This window comes from Giraffa tippelskirchi, chromosome 1 (genome assembly GCF_054371585.1).
Source record: "Giraffa tippelskirchi isolate mGirTip1 chromosome 1, T2T-mGirTip1v1.2.pri, whole genome shotgun sequence".
In the NCBI taxonomy this organism is placed as follows: domain Eukaryota; kingdom Metazoa; phylum Chordata; class Mammalia; order Artiodactyla; family Giraffidae; genus Giraffa; species Giraffa tippelskirchi.
This window is the reverse complement of record NC_137275.1, coordinates 66,842,939-66,869,732: the sequence shown is the minus strand read 5'-3', so window position 1 is coordinate 66,869,732 and position 26,794 is coordinate 66,842,939. Positions and strand designations below refer to the sequence as shown.

Below are 26,794 nucleotides of genomic sequence, written 5' to 3'. Positions count from 1 at the left end.
CAGGCATGTGAGATCTTAGTTCTCTGACCAGAGATTGAACTTGTGTACCTTGCATTGCAAGGTGGATTCTTAACCACTGGACCACCAGGGAAGTCCCTGGACTCAAATTTTAAATCTTGATGGTTGTGATACAAAGTCAGAAAATAAGAAGTTGTAGTTTGTTTATTTTAGCCACACCCTGATAAGATTGTCAATTATCTGCTATCTACATTTCTGGGACTCCCCTGGTTCTCATCATATACAAAGCCTGGTTGTCTGGCCTTTTATCAACTGTGGAAAGACCCCCTAAGTTCATCCAAAAAATATCTTTTCTGCTCAAATAAGCCAGACCCTGTTTCTGTTGCTTACAAAAAAAGAACCTGACTGATACAGCTTTTCAAAGGATGTGCAGAAGGGAATCTTCTAAAGACTCCAGATAAGAGGCCAATTATTCACTTGACAGTTCTCGGGATTGCTACTACACACATGTGCCTGTGGGAAGCTCCTGAGCCGGCTGTATGCTGTGTGTCTGATGAGATCCCACTGGAGGGGCCAAGTCTGCACCTGTCACCAGCCACAAAGAGGATCCAATTTTTTTTTATCCATTTCATCTGGAGAACCATCTGGGCTGGGAATAGAAGTAATAATAACAAATCATTGTCACCAGATTTCCTCATAGATAGCACTTCATTTTTGTGGCTCTTGTTAAAAATCAAGTGTTCAAGCCTGCTGGTGAATAAACAGCCAGCAATTGTTACAAAGGCTGTCCTGAGCCATCCTGAGACTGAATTGGGACTGGGCCTAGGAATGTGGCATAGAGAGACCTGGCTGCTGGCTGTCTTTTCTGGAGGGGCAGGAGGCTGGAAAGCCCCAGAAGCTACAGTAAGAGGAAGCCCTATTGAAAACCATGCAAAGCAACATTGTGTAGCAATGGCCTCCTCACCAATATCATGCATGAGAATGTAGGGTTTTGTTTGATGAGGGCCAGCAGTGGGATGTGGGGGCTTATGTAAGCAATCTGTGATATTAAGTAACATTAATAGAGGTATATTATTAACATATAGAGGTAATATTATATACCTCTATATTAATAAAGGTATATTAAACAAGGGAGATGATATTTCTTTCTTTATACTTTCTTTAGTCCATGATTCTCAGAGCACTCCAAATTATGTCTTATTTTGGCATCATCTATTTCACGTGCTATAGACTAAAAAGAACCTGTTCGGAGGAGAACAATCAAGACGGCAAACTGAAACTACCACATGATAAACAATGGGAGGGGCAGAGGGCTTTTTGTTTATGGAGGAGGAATTAAGAGGGTGAAATAGAGAAGGGGAGGTATGACAACTATTTTTAAAGATCTCTAGGGCAGATAGGAGGAGGAAGGATAATATTCATTCTCTTTGCTGCCAGTGACAGCTAGGATCAATGGGCAGAAACTACAAATAGACACATTTTAATTCCATATCCTTTCAAGTGAAATGCTTAAATTTCCCCCAGGGTCACTAGGAGATGTGTTTTCATCTTATAATCTCAGTCAAAGAATGTTTCTTTGTGAAAACCAGAGATGTTAGTTTATAAGTGCCGACATTGATAAGTGATAGCTATATGACTTACATACATACATACATATATATTTCCTGTTTTAAATTAACTCACTGTACAAACTCTATTTATAAAAAAACTCTGTGTACTTTAGGCATTTATTGGCTGAAAAATGTTTGAGTTTTCAAAGAATTTGCAGAACTATGTATAAGAACTCAGAGAAATGGAAGAAGATACACTAATAAAACCTTAAAGAAGAGATCAAGTAGCTGACAAGTGAGAGACTAACAGTGAACCAGGAGGAAAGAGTGGGAATTAGAAGAAGAGCAAACAGTTCTACAACTGTCAGTTAGAAGGAACAAAGGAGAGGAATCCATCAGCTGTAATCAAGGTGGAAGCACACAGCATAGAAAATGTTAAAACTGCGTGCGCTGCATTGATCTTAAGACTGTGGTACCCTACTGTATGGGCTTTCCCGGTGGCTCAGCGGTAAAGAATCTGCCTGCAAAGCAGGAGTCACAGGAGACCTGGGTTCGATACCTGAGTTGGGAAGATCCCCTGGAGGAGGGCATGGCAACCCACTCCAGTATTCTTGCCTGGAGAATCCTATGTGCAGAGGGACCTAGCGGGCTAGGCTAGGGGCCACAGGGTCACAAAGAGCCCAACATGACTGAAGCGACTTAGCATGCATGCATCCTACTGTATATTTAAATAATCATCCATGCACCACAGGAGTAACATTCAGGACCTCAGTTGGCTCATCCAACACTTACAGGTGAATTAGAAAGAGGCCCTCTACTGGACACATGCAGCCCTGCAGGTGAATGAATCACTCAAAGCGAAACTCGGCCAGACTTCACCTTTCTCATGTCCCTTCTTCTGAGCATCTTTGTACAGGGAATTGCTGTCTCCACAGGCCTGGAAACTCTTGACATGATCTGTTCCCATGTTCTGAAACTCATATTTAGAATTTTATATCTGGACCCTTTAAGGTCTGGATCAGAAGAATGAAGTTATTCATTGCGTTTGGAACAGAATAGAAAATGTCATACTCATACAACTGGTAAGGAAGAATTTTCAGAGCTACCCAAATCTGAAATGCAAAGCTTTAAAAGAAAGTAGGCTTCCCACTTTCAAGCAGTTCAAGTAAAGATTTGGTTATAGGAAAACAGAAAACGGTCCGGTTACTACAGCCAAGATCTAAAGTTTGAGTGAAATTAAGAGCAGAGTGATGAAGCTGTGTCAATGGTTCTAAATATTAAAATGTATCTGAACCTCCTGGAGGTTACAAGCATATATTGCTTCAAAGTTTCTGATTCAGTAGATCTAACAGGCTCTTAGCTGAGGCTGATGCTGCTGCTTCGGAGACCACATTCTGAGACTGGCCTAGACAGTCACCAAGACATTTTTACGTGGGTATGAATCACTTGGAGATCTTGTTAAAATGTAGATTCTGATTCATCCAGTTTGGGAAGGGGAGGCTTGGGATTCTAGACGAGCTTCCAGGTGCTGGTCCAGGGGCAAAGCTTTGAGTATCAAGCACCCAGGACTGGTTCCATGGCAGCTGCTGAATCTGAAGTCATGTGACAAGTTACCTCAGCTGTAAAGACTTAGAGGACTGTTGGGCAGGAAGCCATGGGGCTCATTCATTCATTTCACAGATATGAGTGCCTACTGAGTCTCAGCTGCTGGTAAAGGTGTGCGTACATAGCAATGAAGAGGCACAGACCTCGCCTTCATGGAGCTCGCATTCCAGACAAGTCATGTTTACAGCTCCATCTCCAATCTCTCAGTGATCTTGTCCTTTGGCTTCAATATTTCATACCCCAGCTTATCCCAAGGAAGGAGAAGAAATATAAAGGACTGCAAAAAAGCAGAATAACTTAAAATACTTTTTTTCTTTCCCACTTTATTTAAGAAGTGTAAAATTTTTCAGAAAAGACATTCATATATTTACATAAGCACACTCACTTTTACTTCCTTTCCAACATTTCTAAACAAAATGTACATCAAGATGAACTTTAATGTCATTGTCACTGGGTGAAACAGATACAGTTAAAACCTAGATGTTGACTTTTGAATTGGGATGGTTCAAAAATAGGGATCAGGACAGTATTTGGAGGAAGTAGACAATTTTGAAAGGAGCAAATGGGTGTTTTCCACTGCCTTCTTCCTTCCTTCCAGAAAGTCTGGGTGAGTGGGAAGGAAACAGTCAATAGATTGGCAGTGAAACGTAGTGGTCTAAAGCATGGGTTCAAATTCTGTCTCTATTACTTACAAATTGTGGTCCGGACAAGTTACCTAATGATTCTGATTTCTAGTCCTTATCTGAAAAGGAGGAATAAAATCTATCTTGCAAGGAAAAGAATGAAATAACAGTTCAACATGCATATGGTTCACAGGAAACTCTCAGTAAATGGTAATGATAGCAGGATCCAGGTAGACCAGAGTGAAAGTCGCTCAGTGATGTCCGACTCTTTGTGACCTCATGGACTATACAGTCCATGGAATTCTCCAAGCAAGACTACTGGAGTGGGTAGCTGTTCCCTTCTCCAGGGGATCTTCCCAACCCAGAGATTGAACCAGATCTCTCTCATTGCAGGTGGATTCTTTACCAGCTAAGCCACCAGAGAAGCCTAGGAAGTCAGTATAATTCAGAGCTATTTGTTAATATTTATTTTTATTTATTTTATTTGGCTGCCCAGGTCTTAGTTGTGGGACATGGGATCTTTAGTTGCAGCCTGCAAACTCTAAATTGTGGCATGTGGGATCTAGTTCCCTGACCAAAGACCAAACCTGGATCTCCTCTGTTAGGAGCATGGAGTCTTAGCCATAAGACCACCAGGGAAGTCCTAGTTCAGGGCTATTTTTGAGAGGCATGTAAGCAATGCAGAGGGAAAAATATAGCCCTTCTTCTTGGCCAACCTTCCAGAAAGAGGCTCAAAATACAATAGAATGATTTTGTTTGGATAAAAAGGAAAACATCAACCAGGTAATAAAGAACTGGGTTAGACTGAGCTGAGGGAGATCTGTGGCTGCAACTAGTATGGATTATTTTCTAGGATTACGGTATTGGAATTTTCCAACAGATACACAAGAACAGCTTTGGATTTGTGATGCTTTTAAATATACCTAAAATTATGATACTCAGAGCTGGTAAAGTTGCAGTTAAACTGATATACCCATAAGGTTTTGGTGGAAAATCGGTACTATCTTTTAGGAAAGTAATTTGGCACTGTGAATTAGACATTATGAAAATGTTAATATGCTTTCACTTGGTTATTTTCCTTTTGGAAATTTATTCTAAGGAAATAATCCAAATGAAGAAAAATGAGGAAGGTGGTTATTTTTATTACCTGTATTTGAGAAAAAGACCTGGGAAGCACCTGTAGTAATTTAAAAATTTTTTAAATTTTTACTGAGATATAATTACATGTAACATTGTGTCAGTTTAAGGTATGCAATGTGTTGATCTGATATACATATATTGCAATATGATTACCATAGTAGCCTTAACTAACACATCTATCATGTTATATAATTACTGTTTCTTTTTTGTAGTGAGAACATTTAAGATCTATTCTTTTAGCCACTTTTAATTGTATAATACAATGTTAACTACATCATATTGCAGTGATTAGATCCCTAGAACCCATCTTCCAACAGCAAGTTTGTACCTTTTGACCAATATCTTCCCAGTTTCTCCCACACCACTCTACTCTCTGTTTCTAGGAGTTTGGTTTTCTAGATTCCACATGTAAGTGAGATCATATAATATTTGCATTTATCTGTCTGACTTATCTCAGTGTAATGCTCTCAGGGTCCATCTAGGTTGTCAGAAATAGCAGGATTTCCTTCTTTTTTATGGTTGAATAATATTCCATTGTGTGTATATATAGATATATACCACTTGATATATCCATTCTTCTTTCATTCATCTGTGGATGAACACTTAGGCTGCTTCCATATCTTAGTTATTGTGAATAAAATGCTGCAATAAACACAGAAATGCAGTTATTTATCTGATGTCTTATTTTCATTCCGTTTGGATATATACTCAGAAGTGAAATTGCTGGATTATATGGTTGTTCTATTTTTAAGTTTTTGAGGAACTCTATATTGTTTTGCATAGTGCTGAACCAATTTACATTCCCACCAACAGTGCACAGGGTTCTCCCTTAATTTTTTAGTTTGATGTAATTCCACTTGTTGATATTTTAGTTTTGTTGTTTGTGCTTTTTGTGGCATGTCCAAAAAACTATTGTCAAGACTGATGTCAAGAGCTTTTTCCTCTATGTTTTCTTCTAATTAGCTTTTTTCCTAGAAGTTATATGGTTTCAGGTCTTATGTTTAAGTCTTTAATCCATTTTGATTTAATTTTTCTGAGTGGTATAAGATAGGGGCACAATTTCATTTACTTCCTGTATGTAGTTACCCAGTTTTCACACCATTATTTATTGAAAAGATTATCCTTTCCCTATTGAGTATTGTTGACTTCCAGTCAAGTGTTAGTTGACCATATATGCAAGGAGTTGTTTCTGGGCTCTCTATTTTGTTCCATTGGTCTATGTGTCTACCTTTATGTCAATATCATACAGTTTTGATTATTATATTTTTTTAGTATAGTTTGAAATCAGGAAGTGTGAGACTGCCAGCTGTTTTTCTTTCTCAGGATTGCTTTGGCTATTTGGAGTCTTTTGTGATTCCTTACAAATTTGCAGATTATTTTTTCTGTTATGTGAAAAATGCCATTGGAATTTTGATATGGATTGCATTGACTCTATAGGCGGCTTTGCATAGTTCTTCCTTTTCTATAATAAATGGTCTATTTGTGGCTGGGTAGTTTTCTCATTCTGCTTCTTTCTCACAGAAGGGCTGGAGTTCCAAAGGCCTTTTTTCCCCATTTCATGTTGGTGCTGTCTTTTTCAGTTCAAGGTGGTATTGCTTCTGCAAGTAAAATTCTCTTGAAAATTTTGTGGATCTTTATGAAATATTATTGTTTCCTTCATTAGATAAAATTCACAAAAGGTCTTTGAGATAGACCCTTCTCTCCTTTCAACTCTCTATAAAGCTGCTATGGCAACATTTTTGAGAGTCTAGAAGTCCTATCATTTAAGAGGTATGGTTTACAAAGTGTGGCCTTAAGGTCCTTAGACAATTTTTTTATCTGGTTGATGATATTTTTGAGATACCACCTTGGATCTTTCTGAAATCTTTAAAAGAGTGTTTTAAACTCACCCCCTCTGGATTAATTTTTACCCTGTGACTACATTTTCCTGAAAATCTTTTTCCTGGGCTTGTTTTTACTTTCAATCCTCTGCTGGCTAAAAATATTCTCTTTTGCCATTTGTATTTCCTCCAAATTCCACTTGAAAACTGTATAGTTGGCTTTTCAGTTTATCTGTTTGTATCATTCTGCTCTCATTTTATTAAAGGCAGCTCCAAAGAAGCCAGGTGGCATCTTACACACTCTGCTTGGAAGTTTTCTTACCTGAAGCATAAAGTTCATTGAGTGCATTTTTTACTTTCCACATCACTGCAGGTGATGGTTTTGCTAAACTTGCTATCACTAAATAACAACAGTCTCCTTTTCTTTAGTTCCTTGTAACATTTTCCTTACATTCTTTCAAGCCCTCACTAACATACTTCTCATGGCCCTTCCAGCCCTTATACCTTGCCCAGTGTCAATGCCCATGTTTGTGGTTTTTACTATAGCAGCTGCTTATTTTCAGGTACCAAAATTCATTTTTGTTACCAGCATTGTATGGAAAACTGGCTCAACACTTAGTGGCTTAAACCAATGGTTTTATTTTACTCATGATTCTGTGCATTAGAAACTTGAAAAATGCTCTGCTGAGCAGTTCTCACTTGAGGTTACTCATGCAATTGCAGTAACATGCAGCCTGGGCTAGATGTACAAGATGACTCGCTCATACAGTTAGCAGTTGATGCTGGCTGTCAGCTGTAAGCTCAGCTGGGCTGTCGATCAGAGTGTCTACGTGTGGGATTCCTAGCATGGCAGTCTCAGGATACTTGGCCTTCTTACACTCTGCCAGTTTCCCTGAGAGCTAACATCCCAAAAGAACCAGACAAAAGCTTTGTGGCCTTGTCTGACCCATTTCTGAAAGTTACACAGCATCACTTCTGCTGCATTCTATTGGCTACAAGGAGGTCACTAAGTCATCCCAGATTAGAGGAGAGGAGAGACAGAAACTACCTCTTACAGAGAGGAGTGGCAAATAATTTACAGATATGTTTTAAAATCTCCAGACAACATATCAAATTCTACAGAATTGCATGTATACTGTCAATGGAGCAATACACAAGGAAGAGGCATATGGAAAACACTGAAAAGAACAAAAAAATTATTAAAACTATTTTGTTATTATGGAAGATTTTTCTTCATTTATTTTATGTTTGGAAGGAAAGATGGAAGGAAGGGAAACTACATATATAACACAGATCTAAGTGATTCCATGTTCCTGCTTTCTAATCTCTGTTACATCAGAGAACTGAATTTACTGACCCAAGTGATGGAGGGATTTGAAGGATACAAGGCAGAAAGACACAGCAATGAAGACTCTGATTTGAAAAAATCAGCAGAAAAACCATACTCATCCCAGGTGGAACTTTATCACAGTTGGAAGAAGACTGATACACAAGAAACTGGGGAATGTGGTAGATCAAGGTCTTATGTTTGACCACCCTGTGTGTGATCATTGTACGTGTGTTTGCTAATCTTAAACAGCTGCATAGAATAATGTGCGAGGGAACATGGCAGCTGAAGAACTCGAGAACCATACTGCTGTGGCTCAAGCTGCCTCTCCTGACACTACTGATATGACTGTCAAGGAATGAACTGGAAAATTTCCAGAGTTCCACTGATGAGGAGGAGGCTCTAAGCTCCCCATTGTTGTTTTCTGTTCCCTATGAAACCCACCAGAAGCCTTCAAGCTCAACTTCCTTCTTAACTCATGAGTGCCATATGCCTTTTGCACATTTGCAACAGGCTGATCATTGAAGATGTTTAACAGCTCTCCAGATTCACATAAGAAAAGGGCTTTGTGTAGTGGTTAAAACTTCAGGTTTTAGAGTGTTCATTCAGGCACATGGTCTTAGAAGCTTTGCAGGCTGTGTGAGCTTAGCTCAGTTACTAAGCCTTTCCAGGACTCAGTTTCTCTTCTATAAAATGGGGATGACAATATAACAAACATCCTGATGGTAAGTGGGGTCTGTACCTGGTTGTTTCCATCCTTTGCAGGATGCTTGGACCCTTGGCGAAAGACCTGGTTGAATCTGTTGCCGATTCACCTCGACCGAGCTGTCGCCGTCTTACTGGGGACCCTAGAGCTAGGTGAGAAACCCCTTTCCTCCCTGTTGTTGAGATATGCTGAGTCACCTGGCCTGAACTCTAAAATGTGGGGACATCTTGGTCTTTCTGGTGACAGGTGGGGGAAGCTTGTCCTAGCCCCAGAGCAGTCAGAAGGGTGCATGTGAGGGAAACTGATCTGTTTAGGATGCCAGGATAGGTCCAGGCTCATCAGAACTATGAGCTTTGATCTGTAATTTACTTCCCTGCATCACTCTCATGGCTGTTAAAAAATGACATCTGGTCTCTGATCCTCTGTGGGAACCACGTGGAAAGACCTGCCCACATTTGGGATTCAGTGGATATGAGAAAGGGAGCCCTCACTTCAGACTGGCCATAGTGGTGGAATCACCAACAGAGGGCCACTGAGGGCATGGAGGCATATGGAGGCATGATGAAGACACCTGAATGGCTGAACTCAAGAGTCTGTGCCCCAGAACATGGGAGATGATATCCAGATGACTGAACTAGCAGGAAAATGCTGTGATGAAACAGAGGAGTATTTTCTGCTAAGTAGGCAAGGCTGTATATACAGTCCCTTGGGTTACCAGCCCAACACCTTCTTCAGGTGGACACCTACATCTATACCCAATGTTGATGGTCACTATACTTAACCACTACTGTATTGATTAGGACTAATCCCGAAGGATGTAGTTGGCACTGAAGCTTCCAGTCATTTATGGAAGAAAGAAAAGCTCACAGCTAATGACATGGAAAAATTCCAAAACCCTTTTATAAAGAAGAGAAAGGATAATTGGGTTGTCCATGATTTCCCCCCCAAACCATGAATTCCTTCCTGTTGAGACCAAAAGAACCCTTACCACTAATCTTTTTGAATTATGGATTTTGATACTGGAGGTTTTGTTTGTTTGTTTAAGAGAACAGAGGAAATTCAATTTTCTGGATGTCCCGCTGCACAAGGAATCAACCCTTTGCTGTGGTTGCTGTTTAGTCACTAAGTTGTGTCTGACTCTTTGCGACCCCATGAACTATAGCATACCAGGCTCCTCTGTCTGTGGGATTTCCCAGGCAAGAATACTGGAATGGGCTGCCATTTCTTTTATCCAGAGGATCCTCCTGATCCAGGGATTGAACCCAGGTCTCCTGCACGTCCCCTGAATTGCAGGCAAATTCTTTTACTGCTGAGCCACTGGGGAAGTACATCTACCCTTTAGTTACTGGGTACTGGGGCAATTTATGAAATCCCAGAGGAGATGCTGGGTAGCTGGTAGCAGTGAGACAGAGGGCTAGGGTCATTATACCTTTACCAAGGAGCAGGAAAATATTTCAGTGTTTTAACAACGGGAGTAGCTGAGTACCAATGAACACCTAACTTACACACAGCACAGGTGCTCTTACCGTGATGCCATCTCCTGACAAGGTACAGAGAGAAGACTGAGGCTCTGGGTCCCCCAAGCTTTAGCAAAGAAAAGGATAGGAGGTCAACTCTGCTTCAATTCAGGCCATCTTCCCTGCCGGACAGATAGATCCACATACTTTCCCTATTCACCACTATCCACATAGCATAGTCAGGGAAGCTATGGAGGGAGGTGAGATCTTGGGTTAGTGCTCCCTCCCCCCATCCCCTACCCCTGCCCCCTGAGTCTCCAGAGCAGAGCAGGTCCACCTGATACCCAATTCCCATTTCAGGGTGTGTTCTGCCTTGCCTAAAATGAAAAGGTTGACTTATTTTTAACTTCAGCTCTTCTGCTTCTGGACCGAATGAATGCTGGCTGATTCGTAGCTGGCAAAATGGAACTATTTCCATGACCACAAATTCTCATTCAAGGTCCCCACAAACTCAGCCCACACCCTCCTACTCCAAATCAACGAGGCTGACTCAGTTTCCTGGTGACTCACAGAAGTTCCAGCTTGATCAGGCAGCTAGCTCCACAGGTTGAACGTGGCTTGGGGTAGAACCCACGACCTCTGGGAATCAGAGCATCACATATGGCCACTGTGAGAGGTTCAGTGTGGTCCTCAGATCCCCTGGATCTCCTCACTGGGCCGAATATCTGCATCTGAAATGGGAGTGTGAACAAGAGTGTGAGGTGCAAAGGCAGATGGAAGCACACGGCTAAGATCACTACAGAGCCTTGATTCCTAACCCAATTCAAAGGCTACTTGAAATTCAACACCTTGGGATATTCAGGCAACCTGATGATCAGCTGCTTAGAAAATCTGGATTCTAAACTCCCAATCATGGGGAGTTACTCTGGAAGGAAGCAAATCCTATTGCTGGTGACATGGAAAAACTCAGAAGCCTTTTTATCAAGGAGAGAAGGGAAAATTAGATTTTCCCAATAAGCCCCATAGTCCTTCCTGCTGAGACCGACAGAACTCTCAACACTAATCTTTTTAATTCTGGGTTTTGCTGCTGGAGTTCTTTCAAGAGAGCAGAAGGAATCAGATTTTCTTAAAGGAATATGTTCCTGACCTAAGATCAACCTTTTTACATTGACTCTAGTAAATCTCTGTGCACAATTTACAACACTCACTCCTGCTGGCAAAAAAGTTGATAATCTTTTAATAAAAACATCCAATTCCAAGATGATGGAACAAAATACCTTATCTTCTCCTAATTCTTAATTTTAATAAAATCTGTGGGTTCTGGGAATAGGGCTTATAAGTAACAGGTAAATGGTTCCTCTAGGGATGCAGCTAAGGAATTTAAGAGGGCATCTCTTTGTAACCAAGTCAGAGAAATATACCTTTAAATAACCCTGAATTCCTGTCCCTATACCCTAAAGGTGAAATTTTTGAATATTTCCAAACAACTGTTAAATTGTGATGGTTAATTTTATGTATCAACTTGGCTGGGCCATGGTGCCCAGATATGTGCTCAAACATTCTTCTGAATGGTTTTTGGATGAGATTAACATTTAAACCAGTGGGCCTTGAACAGAGCAGATAGCACTTTATATTGTGGGTGCACCTCATCCAGTCAGTTGAAGGTATGAATAGAACAGAAGACTCACCTCCCCAAACAAGAGGGAATTCAGCAACAGGTGGCCTTTAGACTTGAACTGCAGCATCTTCTCTTCTCTGGTCTCCAGCCTGCAGGCCCATTCTGCAGATTTTGGATTTTCTATCTCTATAACCACATGAGCCAATTTCTTAGAATAAATTTTCTTTGTACATATACATCCCGTTGGCTTTCCCCTGGACTAATACCAATGTGTTTCCTTATTTCTCTAGTATGATTCCCTGCTCATATTCTCTTCTCAATCTTGGCTAAACAGTGGACTCACCAAGGGGAGCTTTAAAAAATACAGGTGCCTGTGTTTCTAACTGCAGAGCATGATTTAATCCATCCAGGCTGTGGCTTGGACATCAAGATTTTAAAAGCTTCCCAGATGAGGCTGAAATGCAGTGAGATGGCTGAGAAAGATGGCTGTCTTCCAGCTTCTTGGTCAAATAATATAAAGAAGAACTGCATTGAAACTCTACAACTATCCTATTTCTAATCATTTCATTGGAGCCCTCTGCTGGGAGTCTCACCCTTATGGACTCCAGAGCAGGGTCACAATGTCCCAGGAATGGACTTTTTTCTCACCCACCTACTTGTGACAGTGCCTGAGGTCACCAAGTGTAAACCATGTCACTTTGTGTTAACACAAATTTTGATCTTTCAGAAGAAAAACGTGTTTTTCATTTTAAAGTTTTACATTAATTCTTTGACACTGGCAAGTGGCTAGTTAATTTGCATCTATTTTACTCATGAGGAAACTGGGGTAAAACAGACAATTTCTTTGCATAGAATTTTTCCTAAGAGCCAAAACTGTCCAGTGAAGGAATAAATTGTCTTTTGAGAATTTCTTCCCATAGTGCCTCTTATGAAGTCATGGAACCATGTCCTCTGCTATATTTGCACATGAGCAAAATGACACGCATACAAGGTTATCCATTAAAGTCTGGATTGTGGAGGTAAAAGACCGGAAACAACCTAAGTGTCTACCACAAGGGACTGGTTAAAAAATTATAGTACATCCTAAAATGACCTGCTATACCGTCATGAAAGGGAATGAGGCAGCTCTTCATGCTCTGATATGGAAAGATCTAGTTGTGTGATGGAGGTGGCTTGGACCAATTCATGAGCGCAGATAACTAGCTTCTCTTCCTAACTCTGTACTCAGTGACCTCACACAGCTTGAAATTGACCATGGTAGCAGTTACACCACAGGCATCTGTAAATGCTACCAATCAAGGCACTCCCTACTTCACAAAAGCTGGTTGTTAACTATTTACCAGCATACCACTGAAAAGATCTATAGAGCCCATTGTCAAGTGAATAAAGCAAAGTGCAACACAATACATGTAGTATGCTAGCAACTGTGTGAAAATAGAGGAAACTGCATGCTTAAAAACTTCCTATTTCTCAATATTTAAATTCTATTCTATTGCTGTATGACCCAGCAATTTTACTCCTAGGTATATATGCAAACGAAATGAAAACACATGGCCATATGGAAACTGTACACAAATGACTATAGCAGCATTATTCATAAAAATCAGTAGGTGAAAACAGCTCAAATGTCATTCATCAGCAGATAAATGAATAAACAAATTGTGGCATATACATACAACAGAATGTTATTCAGCCATAAAAAAGAACAAACTTGGATGAACCTGGAAAACATTATAAGTGAAAGAAGCTAGACAGGAAAGGTCATGTATCGTATGATTCCTTTTATAGGAAGTATCCACAATAGGCAAATTCATAGAATGGAAAGCAGATTAGTGGTTACCAAGGTGGGAAGCTAGTGAGGGAGAAATGGCTAGTGATAACATAATGGTTTATTTTATCTTTTGCTTTCTCTGGGGGGCTGAAACAGTTTTAAAGAGACGTGATGACTGCACAACATTGTAAATACACCAAATGCCACTGAATTGTACACTTTAAAATTGCTATAGTGAATTTTACCTCAAGTTAAAAAAATACCTCTGGGATTCTAAACATATAAGCTGTATTGTATAAACTAGTTGTCTCTGGAAAGGAGAACTGGGTACCTGGGCAACAAAGTATCAGGGTGCCTTTTCGTTGTATATGCTGGTGGGTTGTTAAGACACTAAGTTGTGTCCAACTCTTTGCAACCCCATGGACTGTAGCCTGCCAAGCCCCTCTGTCCATGGGATTTCCCAAGCAAGAATACTGGAGTGGCTTGCCATTTCCTGCTCCAGGGGATCCTCTTGACCCAGGGATTCCAGCACTGCAGACAGATTCTTTACCACTGAGCCACCAGGGAGGCCTTTTTTGTTGTACGCCTTTTAAAAATAATTTTACTGAAATACAGTTGATTTATTTATTATTATGTTAATTTCTGCTGTATAGCAAAGTGATTCAGTTATACATAAATATTTTTTTCTATTATGGCTTATTATAGTATATTGAATATAGTTCCCTGTACTATACAGTAGCATGTAGTTGTTTATCCATCCTATATATGATAGCTTGCATCTGCTAATCCCAAACTCCCAGTCCTTCCCTCCCACACCCGCCTTCCCCTTGGCAATCACAAGCCTGTTCTCTTTGTCTGTGAGTCTGTTTCTGTTTTGTAGATATGTTCATTTGTGTTGTGTATACCTTTTTTTGTACTTTAAAATTTTGAACCATGTGGACAAAGGGGATACAAAGATCTAAACAGATGAATGTGTTCCCTCTACAAAGCCCAAGATAAATAGGTAAACAGGTAAACAATGAGTTAGTGGCAGACCACAATTAATTTAAAGTCTACAAATACAGATTCCAGCTCAATTCTCCAGATGCTAGCTTTCTAGAGGCTTCCATTGGTTGAGCTAAATTCACCATCAGTGGGAACATCTTTCCAGAGGGCAACTGGCATCTGGATTGACTCTACCCTGTGGACACAAGACATAGCAGAATGTTTGGGAGCCCTGGTGGTAGAGTGGGCAAGGCAGATTGGGGGAATGGCCATATGTCCTTGGGTTGGGCATGTGACCTCTCTCTACCTATTGATGTAGCATGAAGACGTGCTCTGCCTTCCTTGTTCAATTGTACAAGCTTGATCTTTTACCAATAACTTTCTGAGACCTCCATCTCTTCTGTTTTTGCAAATCAAGACTGTATCATTGAAGTGGAGGATGAAGAACAAAGTAAAGAATTAAACTCCTAAGAGCAACCAGAACTATGATTTACTGAGTGCTTATCTTGGGTCTTGTATTTTAAATGTCTTGTTTCTGACTCTTAAAATGGCCTTAGAAGCAATATATTTCAACCCTCATTTTAGACAGCACAGAGAGTTTGAGTAACTTGCTCATAATCACACAGCCCTAGTAAGAGGGCAGAGGTTGGAATCCAGGAGTGCCTAGCTTTCTACTCTATCATATTTCATCACGGAACCCAACTTGCAAATTTCCAAAGTCAAAGCTATTCTTCCATTTGAACAATCATGGAATCTAGATGAAAGTTGGAAGAGACCCCAAAGAGTATCAAGTCTAACCTTTCTCTGACATGGAACCTTCACTTCAATATCCCTGATTTTTTTATGGGGAGCTCACTACCTCATGTGACAGTCCATTCCATTTTTAGACAATTCTAATTACTAAGAAGACTCATAATGTCCTATTTGCCAGTCAGATTCACCTGCTATTTTCATTACAACTTCATTCATCCCGATGAGGCCATCATTAAGACATTTTCAGCTGAAATCCTGAATCCATTACCTCCTGGACTTGCAATAGGTCCCTAACACCATTGCCAAATAAAGTCCCTCTAGAACATCAGTGATGCAGACAGAATTATGAAAGGGATGTTGATTGCTGCTTCAAATGAGTCTGGGATAGGTGATTATCTCTTCCTGAGAAAAGGTTTTTCTGGATGGGATGTATTGTCACTCGGGACAGAGGTATAGCATATATTGCAAAAGTTTAAAAATAGTCAGAGTCGTGTGCATGCAACACAGTTCCTCAGTTAATTAAAACACTGCAAAAAGCAATGAAAGCTGATTTTTGTGCTTCTCCTTCTTCCTGGTTTTCAGCTTCTCTGGCAGTTTTCTGTTGAGTTGAAGGACAGTCTGCTCTAAACAGTCAACAATGAGCTAATGTCGCTAGCATTCTGCACCTTGACCTCATTGTAAGATCCAGCTGCTCATAACGGAGATTAAAAATGTGTAAGAATTAAGAAGGGGGTAGCCAAGGTCTTCTGAGTGTGGGAGCCATGCTCATTTGATTCTCCAAAGGAGAAACAAAATATGTTTATGTGATTGTGCAAACTGCAGGAAACTAAAAGCTGCCAGGGTCAGAAGAGCAATGTGGCTCCTCTGGGATTTCAGGTGGCAAATTCGATTGAGAATTGTAACTTTAATGAAGACAACAAAAATCACATAATTAACACACCCTGTTAACACCTCATTAGACTCCTGGGGGTTAAGTTATGCTAAAAATAATCAACACATTTTGCTTAAATAGGGTGTTCTTACAGGTGGTCTTGAAGGCAGCCTTGGCCATAGCAGAATGAGGCCATTGCTCTGCAGTTTCTTCAGATGTTTTAAAGCAGGACTTATCTTCATCCCGAGGAAAGGATTATTAAAGACATATGTGGAATCACAGAGTGGAAATGAGTATATTATTAAGAGCCTCTCTGACTCTGAGCCTGACTCCAAAATCTTACATAACCCTATTTCACAACCCAGGTCCCCTAAGTCAGGGTTGTCTCCTAAATGAATCTGCCAGGAGGCATTGGTACTGGCTACAAGTCAAGCTGTAAAATTGATCAGTTTTGTTCAGTATGTCTTCTTTTCCTAGTGACAGTCTGAGCATTAAAACTCCTAAACATTAGACATTTACCTCCACCTAATCTAGTTTGGGAGAAGGCAATGGCACCCTACTCCAGTACTCTTGCCTGGAAAATCCCATGGACGAAGGAGCCTGGTAGGCTATAGTCCATGGGGTCGCTAAGAGTCGGACACGACTGAGCGACTTCACTTTCACTTTTCCCTTTCATGCACTGGAGAAGGAAATGGCAACCCACTCCAGTATTCTTGCCTGGAGAATCCTAGGGACGGCAGAGCCTGGTGGGCTGCCGTCTATAGGGTCGCACAGAGTCGGACACGACTGAAGCGACTTAGCAGCAGCAGCAGCAGCAATCTAGTTTGGCCCATGACTGCTTTGACCAATGGAATTTGGAGGAAAGATGTTGCAGGAATCTGAGCCCAGGCATTAAGAAGGCCTGAACCTTTTGCCATGCCCTGAGGTCTCAAGTATAATGTCTGAGTTGTTGTTTAGTCACTAAGTTGTGTCCGACTCTTTGTGACCCCTTGGCCTGCAGCCTGTGAGGCTCCTCTGTCCATGGGATTTTCCAGGCAAGAATACTGGAGTGAGTTGCCATTTCCTTCTCCAGGGAATCTTCCCGACCCAGGGTTCAAACCCGAGTCTCTTGGCAGGCAGATTTTTGACCACCGAGTCACCTGGGAAGCCTGAGTACCCTTATCATAAAACAAGGCCATATGGACAGGACTTGGAGGATGAGTCATCACATGAAGGATGATCACACAGAGGAACACCTGAGACTCAGATATCCAGCCTAGTGGCAACCCAGTTGCCCACTGACAGAAAGTGCAAGAAAGAACCCAACAGAGACCAGTAAAGGAACTGCCAGCAGCCAGTCCCCAGCCAACCCATTATCTAAACCACCCATGAAACATGATAAAATGGTTGCTGGGCTACATGCTGCAGGACAATAAATAACCCAAAGACCTCCTCTCTGCCCTCCCCTTTTTAAAATCTGAAAGTACAGTTATTTTATCTGGTGGGAATGTTAAGAACTCCGAGCCCAAGAGGCAGCATTACAGTAGCTCTGATAAAACTGCTCCCTCTGCCCCCCTTTTTAAGATTCTTTTTTTTTCTTGGGCACTTCCCATCTTGTGAGATCTTGGCTTCCCGACCAGGGATTGAACCTGAGCCCTCGGCAGTGAAAGCATGGAGTCTTAATCACTGGACTACTGGGAAATTCCCACTCTGCCCCTTCCCTGACGATGCCCCTGTTCACCATCTCTCTGGGCATTTCCAAGATATCTTCTAACACGTTTGGGAAAATCACCTATGTGTGTTCATGTGTGCTCATGGAAGCAGGTCTCCCTCCATTTCTTGGCAAAATAATATTCACTGGGATTTTTGGAGATGAGACAGCAGATTTCTTTGTCTTACCTAAGAGAGAAATACTAAGTTGTTCCTTAACTTTTCTTGCTCTTGTTTTCTCTCTGGGTAAAAATAAGAATACCACAACCCCCATGGGGTTAAACAGCAAAACCCTGAGCTGTTTTGGTAGTGCTGACTGGGGAGAAGGGTGAGAGTCACTGCTTAATTTTGCTGCACTGCTCTGAACATCTCCCTAAGTTTAAGAGTCAGTGATAGCTCTCTCGCTATTTCAAATCCTCAAAGATGATGCTGTGAAAGTGCTGCACTCGACATGCCAGCAAATCTGGAAAACTCAGCAGTGGTCACAGGACTGGAAAAGGTCACTTTTCATTCCAATCCCAAAGAAAGGCAATGCCAAAGAATGCTCAAACTACCGCACAATTGCACTCATCTCACATTCTAGTAAAGTAATGCTCAAAATTCTCCAAGCCAGGCTTCAGCAATTCGTGAACCGTGAACTTCCAGATGTTCAAGCTGGTTTTAGAAAAGGCAGAGGAACCAGAGATCAAATTGCCAACATCCGCTGGATCATCGCAAAAGCAAGAGAGTTCCAGAAAAACATCTATTTCTGCTTTATTGACTGTGCCAAAGCCTTTGACTGTGTGGATCACAATAAACTGTGGAAAATTCTGAAAGAGATGGGAATACCAGACCATCTGACCTGTCTCTTGAGAAACCTGTATGCAGGTCAGGAAGCAACAGTTAGAACTGGACATGGAACAACAGACTGGTTCCAAATAGGAAAAGGAGTACATCAAGGCTGTATATTGTCACCCTGCTTATTTAACTTATATGCAGAGTACATCATGAGAAATGCTGGGCTGGAAGAAACACAAGCTGGAATCAAGATTGCCAGGAGAAATATCAATAACCTCAGATATGCAGATGACACCACCATTATGGCAGAAAGTGAAGAGGAACTAAGGAGCCTCTTGATGAAAGTGAAAGAGGAGAGTGAAAAAGTTGGCTTAAAGCTCAACGTTCAGAAAACTAAGATCATGACATCTGGTCCCATCACTTCATGGAAAATAGGTGGGGAAACAGTGGAAACAGTGTCAGACTTTATTTTGGGGGGCTCCAAAATCACTGCTGATGGTGATTGCAGCCATGAAATTAAAAGGCGCTTACTCCTTGGAAGGAAGGTTATGACCAACCTAGATAGCATATTTAAAAGCAGAGACATTACTTTGCCAACAAACGTCTGTCTAGTCAAGGCTATGGTTTTTCCAGTGGTCATGTATGGATGTGAGAGTTGGACGGTGAAGAAAGCTGAGCGCCAAAGAATTGATGCTTTTGAACTGTGGTGGTGGAGAAGACTCTTGAGAGTCCCTTGGACTGCAAGGAGATCCAACCAGTCCATCCTAAAGGAGATCAGTCCTGGGTGTTCATTGGAAGGACTGATGTTGAAGCTGAAACTCCAATACTTTGGCCACCTCATGCGAAGAGTTGACTCATTGGAAAAGACCCTAATGCTGGGAAGGATTGGGGGCAGGAGGAGAAGGGGATGACGGAGGATGAGATGGTTGGATGGCATCACTGACTTGATGGATATGGGTTTGGGTAAACTCCGGGAGTTGGTGACGGACAGGGAGGCCTGGCATGCTGCGATTCATGGGGTTGCAAAGAGTCGGACACGACTGAGCAACTGCCCTGACCTGACCTGACCTGATAGCTCTCCAAGGGGATTTTTCAAGTAATCCTCAACTTGAAAGCTCTTCTCCTCCTGTCAAAAGTCAAGGCAGACAACAAAACTGCTTCTACCCCCTAGTGAAGATTGGAGCTTGCTCCAGAGACAGGCAGGGAGGCAGGAAGCAGCCATGCAGGTCTGATAGACAACAAAAAAAAGGAATTTTGTGAGCATGTTGAAGGAACATTTACACAGACCTGTGTAGTAGCCTCATCACTAGCAAAGGTAAAGTTTTAGAAGTATTGTCGACAAAACTGTACTTTAGAAAGCTTATATTGAATATGTAAGTGGACGGATGATGGAAGGATAGAGAGACAATGGATGGATAGATAGATGGATCATTGGCAGCTTTGCTCAAGGGAAACAAGCATTTAACATTGTGAGACCCAGAGAAGGTCTGTGAATGGTGCAGTATGAGGATGATAAGGAAGATCTGGGTGCAATATTTCTTTTAGCTGCATCTGGTTAAGGTTTACATCATTTCCTTCAGATAAGAAATATACAAGACTTTGTGGTTATTTCTAGCCTGGGTCCTCTTTATTCATGCTTAAGTTAATCGTAAGTAGTTAATGCCACAGGATGAGCTTGGTTCTTCTCATCTAATCTTCTTGCTGTCTTTGTAAAATCTCAAATTAAAGAACTTCTTTAGTTCCTTAAAGAACTAAAGATAAATATCTGAACTAGTGTTGCAGTCATTGCAAGCCGCCTACCTAATAAACATTATCTTCCTTCTTAATAAGGCAAATTCAATTTTGCTAGGGTAGCAGTATTTTAGGCTAAGCACACTTGCTCTGCCAGAGTCCCATCTAGAGATGCCCTGTGATACATTTCTCACCATGAGACATAAATTGAAGGCATCAGGGAAACAGGGTGCTGCCACTGCCCCCTCCTTCTGAATGAGATGGACATCTGGAGGTTTAAAAGCCAACTTGCAGGATGGAGGCAACAAGCATGAGGTCAGAAGTCTACACACTGCTGATGACGAAAACCACTACAATATTGTAAAGTAATTAGCCTCCAACGAAAATAAATAAATTAAAATAAATAAATACATAAATCTCAAAAAAAAAAAAAAAAAAGGAAAGATGTGAATTTCCTGAGCCCCAGCCACAGTGAACGTTTTGTTCCACGAGACAAACATCCAAGTGTTCAAGTAACCTTCTATCATATTTGTAGCCAAAAGCACTCCTGGCAGTTACTTCTGGGTTCATGCAGTTGAAAACTGCAGCCTAGGTTCTAGTGCCCAGGTAGGTAAGGGGAAAAGCATTCTTAACTGAGTGTTGCCTGAATAAAGGTGAATTCCTTACTGAGGATGGTACAATGTATTAGTATAGGCTACAAATAAAGAAACCCCTGACTCGTACTAACATATACATTAAATCACAGAGTGGGAGGTCCAGAGATAAAAAAGACTCAGGTGCAGAACCGTCACAGCTCAGTGATCCAAATTATTCCATCTATTTGCTTGACTATCTTTGGGGAACCCCACGTGCTGGCTGAAGTAGATTAATCAGGAACTTTTCTTGATGATCTGAGTCCTCTTGGGTAGAGTTGGATACTTGAACAAAATGTATGCCTATCAGCAACGAAAAGCAGGGGTTGATGTTCGTGTCCGAGACACACAGGCTATACAAGTTCTCTGTAAAATGGGGAAAGCCCCAAAGGATGAATGACGGCAATTCCACCAGCTTAGAGCCAGCATTGATCTGAACATGTTCTGCTGCCACTTGAAAAACACAGGACTTGTTTTCTTGCCCATTCAGCTAATATTTACGGCCTCCAACTGAATGGTCTGATTCATTCATCCCATTTGACTGGTCTCATAACAGGAAGTGAAGTGTCCCAAGAGGCCAAATGGCCCTCTTATAAAATTGGAATATTTGAAAAAACAAACAGTTCCTTCCTTCTCTTCCTCCAAACTAAGCCACCTTCACTGGTGGTACCTAATAAACCCAAACTCTGTTTACATAGAAGGAAAGAGATTCCAGAGTCTATTTAATAATAAGACAAAGTCACGGATGCTTATTAGAAATAGTCTTTTTTTTTTTTCATTGTGGAGCTAATGTTCTTAGGAATTTTAAGAAGCGGCGCCTCACTGAGAATAGATGTGAAAACTGAGTGAAGGGCCCTGTGATGTGCAGACAGCTTCCCAGGAGTTCATTTCTCCCCAGAACACTAATCTTCTTGTGGGTAATCTACCGCAGTACTCAGTGTGGCATCTGTTGTAGAGAACAATTCCTAGTGCCGGAAACCACTTGCGAGATATACAGAATTTTGACAAAACAGAGAGGCACCATGTTTTCCTTTGGGGAATTATGTCTTTCTCTCTCTTCCTTTGTGGGTTGGTTGTGCTGACCCTGGCTCCTGGCTATTGGTGGGCCTATCACAGTAGTGTATTCCATTCTCATCCACACTGCAGCTGGTTCATATGTGGGTCCCAAACAAGCCCCCTAGACTTAACCTGGGACTCCTGTTGGAATTATTAGGGGTTGCAGGGTTATTGGAATATAAGACACTGGATTTTTCAGTTCTGTGAACCCATAAACTCCTGTTTGCTGAAGTTGGCTTGAAGGAGGTATAGCTAATATAGAGACAGGTACCAGGATCTTCACTCCTAAAAAGGAGGATCAGTCACCCATGGTGAGATAAAGACATTTATTTTATGTTTACAAGTCTTCCCATCCCCATCTTGACAACTCTGTGCATTCCCTAGCTCAATTTATAAAAATGAGCAATTCTCAAAAAAACAAAACCCAACAACAAGAAGTAATAAAATGACAGAGTGTGGTGGTTACTATGTGCCAAACACTTTGCTGGTTACTTTTATACATGTATCTCATTTCATCCTTACACAATTACTGTCCTGTTTCACTCGTGAGGACCCTGAGCTTGGAGTGGATAAGGACTGTGAAGTGGTGCTCAATTCAGCTAACCCAAGCCAGGAGCAACACTCACCGCTCCTGAGGTCTCCATCAGAGACTTGGCAGAAGGCTTCAGAATCGATTAGCTCCCCAATAGGATAACCATTCAGCAATGGATAGAAAAGCCTCCTCTTTCTCATCTAGAACGGTTATTCATTACAGGCTTGATCTCAGACTGTGAGACCGAACTTGAAGGACCAACAACATAAAATCCAAAATTCCATTTAGATGACTTTGTCTTGAAAGAATTTGAACTTGAGGTTATTTTCACACCAGTGAGGTTCAGCCCAACAGCTGCCAACCTGATTATTCTGCTAATGTTTACACGTCTTTGCTTTTCAAATTTACTGAAGTACAATTTAAAAGCAACAAAATGTATGATCTTTGACAAACCCTCATTTAAGCATCTCATATTCAATATAGAACATCTCCATTACCCCACTTTCATCACCCCAGAAAGATTTCTCATGTCTCTTTGCAGCTAATTCTGATACACATCCATATCCAGTGCCCCTTAACTCCCATCCTAAGAAGCCCTTGTTCTAATTCCTGTGACAATAGATTAGTGAACCTGTTCTAGAACTTCATTTGGATAGAATCACACAATATGTACTATTTTGTGTCTGGCTTCTTTCACTCAGGGTTACATTGTTGACATCACTCTATGTTGCTATATGTACTAGCAGTTTATTCCTTCTTACTTCTGAATAGTGTCTAATTATGGAAATATAACACAGGTGATCTATTGACCTGCTGATGGACATTTGTGATGTTCCCAGTAGAACAATTATGTATAAAGCTCTTATGCATATTCTTGCATAAGTCTTTGTGTGGATATACATTCTCATTTGTCTTGAGTAAATATCTAGGAATGAAATGATTGGATCACATGTTATTTGCTGTTGTTCAGTTGCTAAGTTGTTTCCAACTCTGTGACCCCACAGACTGCAGCACGCCAGCCTTCCCTGTCTTTCACTGTCTCCTGGAGTTTGCTCAAACTCATATCCATTGAGTTGGTGATGCTATCTAACCATCTCATCTTCTGCCACCCCATGTTAAGTGTATGTTTAACCTTGTGAGAAACTTTGGAAAACTTTTCCAAAGTGGTTTACCATTTTACACTCTCACCAATAATGTAGGAGTTCTAGCTATTCCATATTCTCACCAACATTACATCTTTTTCTTTTTAGCAAGCATATTGATGTACAGTGATATTCAATTGTGGTTTTGTTTTGCATTTTCCTGATGAAAATGAAGACGCTTATTGGTCATTTGTACTGAAGCATTGATTAAATTATTTGATCCCGTTTTTAAAATTGGATTATCTTTCTTATTATTTCATTGTAGACGTTGTCTATACATTCTGGATACAAGTCCTTTGACAGACAAGTGTATTAGTAATATATCCTGGTCTGTGGTTTCCCTTTTCAGTTTTATAAAGGTGTCTTTTGAAGAACAAAAAATTTTTTAATTGAGATGAAATGCAATTTGTCCATTTTCTTTTATAATTTATGCTTTTTTGTTCTATTAAGCAAACTTTACCTACTTGAAGGTCATAAAGATTTATCTCCTACACTTGATTGATAGAGTTTTCTAATGGGTCTTAAAGTCACGTTAGTATCAGTCCTCTAACTTTTTTCCTGAAAAATTATTTTAGCTATTCTAGATTGTTTGCTTTTTTACATACATTGTAGAATCATCTCTTCAATTTCTACAAAAGTCTGCTGGGCTTATGACTAGAACTGCATTGAATCTGAGATAACTTACATCTTAACAATACTTATTTTATAGTCCATGAATATGAAATAACTATATTTAGATCTACTTTAATATCTCTCAGAAACATTTTGTATTTTTGTACATTTTGTACATTTTAAGGGTTGAAGTATTAAAATCTTGTTCTAAATTTATTACTGAATATTTTAGTCTCTTTGATGTTCTTATAAATAGCATTTATTTCATTATCAGTTGTTTTTGCCATTATACAAAAATCCAATTGATTTTTATTTACTAACTTTGTATTATGTGACCTTGCTAATCTTTTAATTAATTTTTATTGGAGTATAATTGCTTTCAGTGTTGTGTTAGTTTCTGCTGTACAGCAAAGCTTATCAGCTCTACATATATCCCCTCTTTTGTGGATTTCCTTCCCATTTGGGTCACCACAGAGCATTGAGTAGAGTTCCCTGTTCCCTGTGTGTTAATACACAGTATTTGTTTTTCTCTTTCTGACTTACTTCACTCTGTATGACAGTCTCTAGGTCCATTCATGCTGAATTTTGTCAAGAGCTTTCATGCATCTATCAAGATGATCATATGGTTTTCATTCTTTAATTATTTGTTAATATTGTGTATCACATTGGTTGATTTGTCTATATTGAAGAATCCTTGCATTCTTGGGATAAATCCCACTTGATCATCATGTATGATCCTTTTAACCTTGTTAAATTATTTTACTATTTATAGTAGTTTTTAAAATAGTCCTTGGAATTTTCTCTGTAGACAACCACAATGTTTGTATAATGTTTACTTTCTTCCTCCTCAATAGCCATCCTTTTTCTTTTTTCTTGTCTTACTGCACTGGCAAGGACTTCCAGTACAGTAGGTAGGAAGAACAGTTCCAATCTTAGGTGGAAAGCAGTCAAAATTTCTCCATTACCCATGCTGTTATCTGTAGGCTTTTCATAGCTGTCTTTAATGAAATCAAGGAGGTTCCCCTCTATTTCCCTCTAATCAAGGAGTTCTTATCATGAATGTGGGTTGGCTTTTGTCAAATACTTTTTCTCTTATTGAGATAATCATGTGATTTTTCTCCTTTATTCTGTTAATGTGGTGAATTGCATAGGCAAATTTTCAAGTGTTAAACCAATCTTGTATTTCTGAGATAAATTCTACTTGGTCATGATATACTTTCCATATTATATATTTTTTGGATTTGTTTTGCTAATATTTTGTTGAGGAATTTTTTTCTGGGTTAATGAAGGACATTAGTCTGTCAGGATTTTGGTTCCAGGTTTATGCTGTGGTATAAAATAAATTGAGAAGAATTTTCTCCTTTATTTTCTGAAAGAGTTTGTATAAGTGTGGTATTACTTCTTTCATAAATATTTGATAACTGTTTGGTAGAATTCACTGATGAACCCATGTGGGCCTATGCTTTTCTCTGAGGAACAGATTTTTGAGCTACAAAAAAAATACATATTTTTAATGTACAGGGCCATTTAAATTATTTTTCTTGTATCAATTTTGGTAAGTTGAGTTTTTCAAGAATTTTTCCAATTTATCTCAATTATTGAATTTATAAACAAATTTACTCAGAATATTTACTTATCTTTCTGATAGCTATAGGATATGATATGATATGCCCTCTTCTATTTCTTATATTGGTAATTTGGATTACTTTCTCTTTTTAAATTAGTTTTACTAGAACTTTATCAATTTTATTAATCTTTCCAAAGTACCTTCTTTTGGCTTATTAAACTTTCTGTAAACTTTAGCTGTTCTCAATTTCTTTGATTTATGTTTTTTATTATTTCTTTCCTTCTGCTTTCATTGTTGTGATTTTCCTAGCTTCTTAACACTTAAACCTCTCTATTTTTCTAACATAGGCATTTAAAGTTATATATTTTCCTCTAACAACTGCTTTGGCTACATTCCACAAATTTTGATATGTTGTTTTCATTATGATTCACTTAGAAATATGTTCTAATTTCCCTTATGGTTTCTTCTTTGACTCATGGATTATTTAGTGTGCCTTATTTAATTTTCATATATTTGGGAATTTTCTAGATATCTCATTGTTATTGATATCTATTTTTATTTCATTGCAATCAGATAACATATTAACATAATCTATAAAGCTTTAACCTTTTTAAATATAATGAAACCAGGATAGACTAGGATATAGTCTACCTTGGTGAATATTTCATGCAAACTTGAAAAGAACATTCATTCTGCAATTGTTGGGAAAATAATTTTAATCATGTTAGTTGACAGTGTTGTTCAGATAATCTATATGCCAAGTGTTTTTGGTCTATTTTTTCTATCAACTAAAAAGAGAATATGTTAAAATGTCCAATTATGATTATGTACTTATTTATTTATCTCTAGCCAAGTTTTTGTCAATGTATTCTA

At 39.8% G+C, this 26,794-nt stretch overlaps 1 long non-coding RNA gene across 3 annotated transcripts in view; it reads left to right on the top strand.

Annotated features, from left to right (window-relative positions):
* LOC145527128 (uncharacterized) overlaps positions 1–26,794 on the top strand; it is a 46,573-nt gene that overhangs the window by 14,358 nt on the left and 5,421 nt on the right. The window contains exons 1-2 of one of the 3 annotated variants that reach the window (XR_014069531.1): positions 4,034–4,170; positions 8,789–8,881. This is a non-coding gene — a long non-coding RNA (uncharacterized LOC145527128). Of the gene's footprint in view, positions 1–4,007; positions 4,171–8,788; positions 8,882–26,794 lie in introns of those variants that run through there. The other 2 variants (XR_014069544.1, XR_014069553.1) reach the window with 2 other exon arrangements.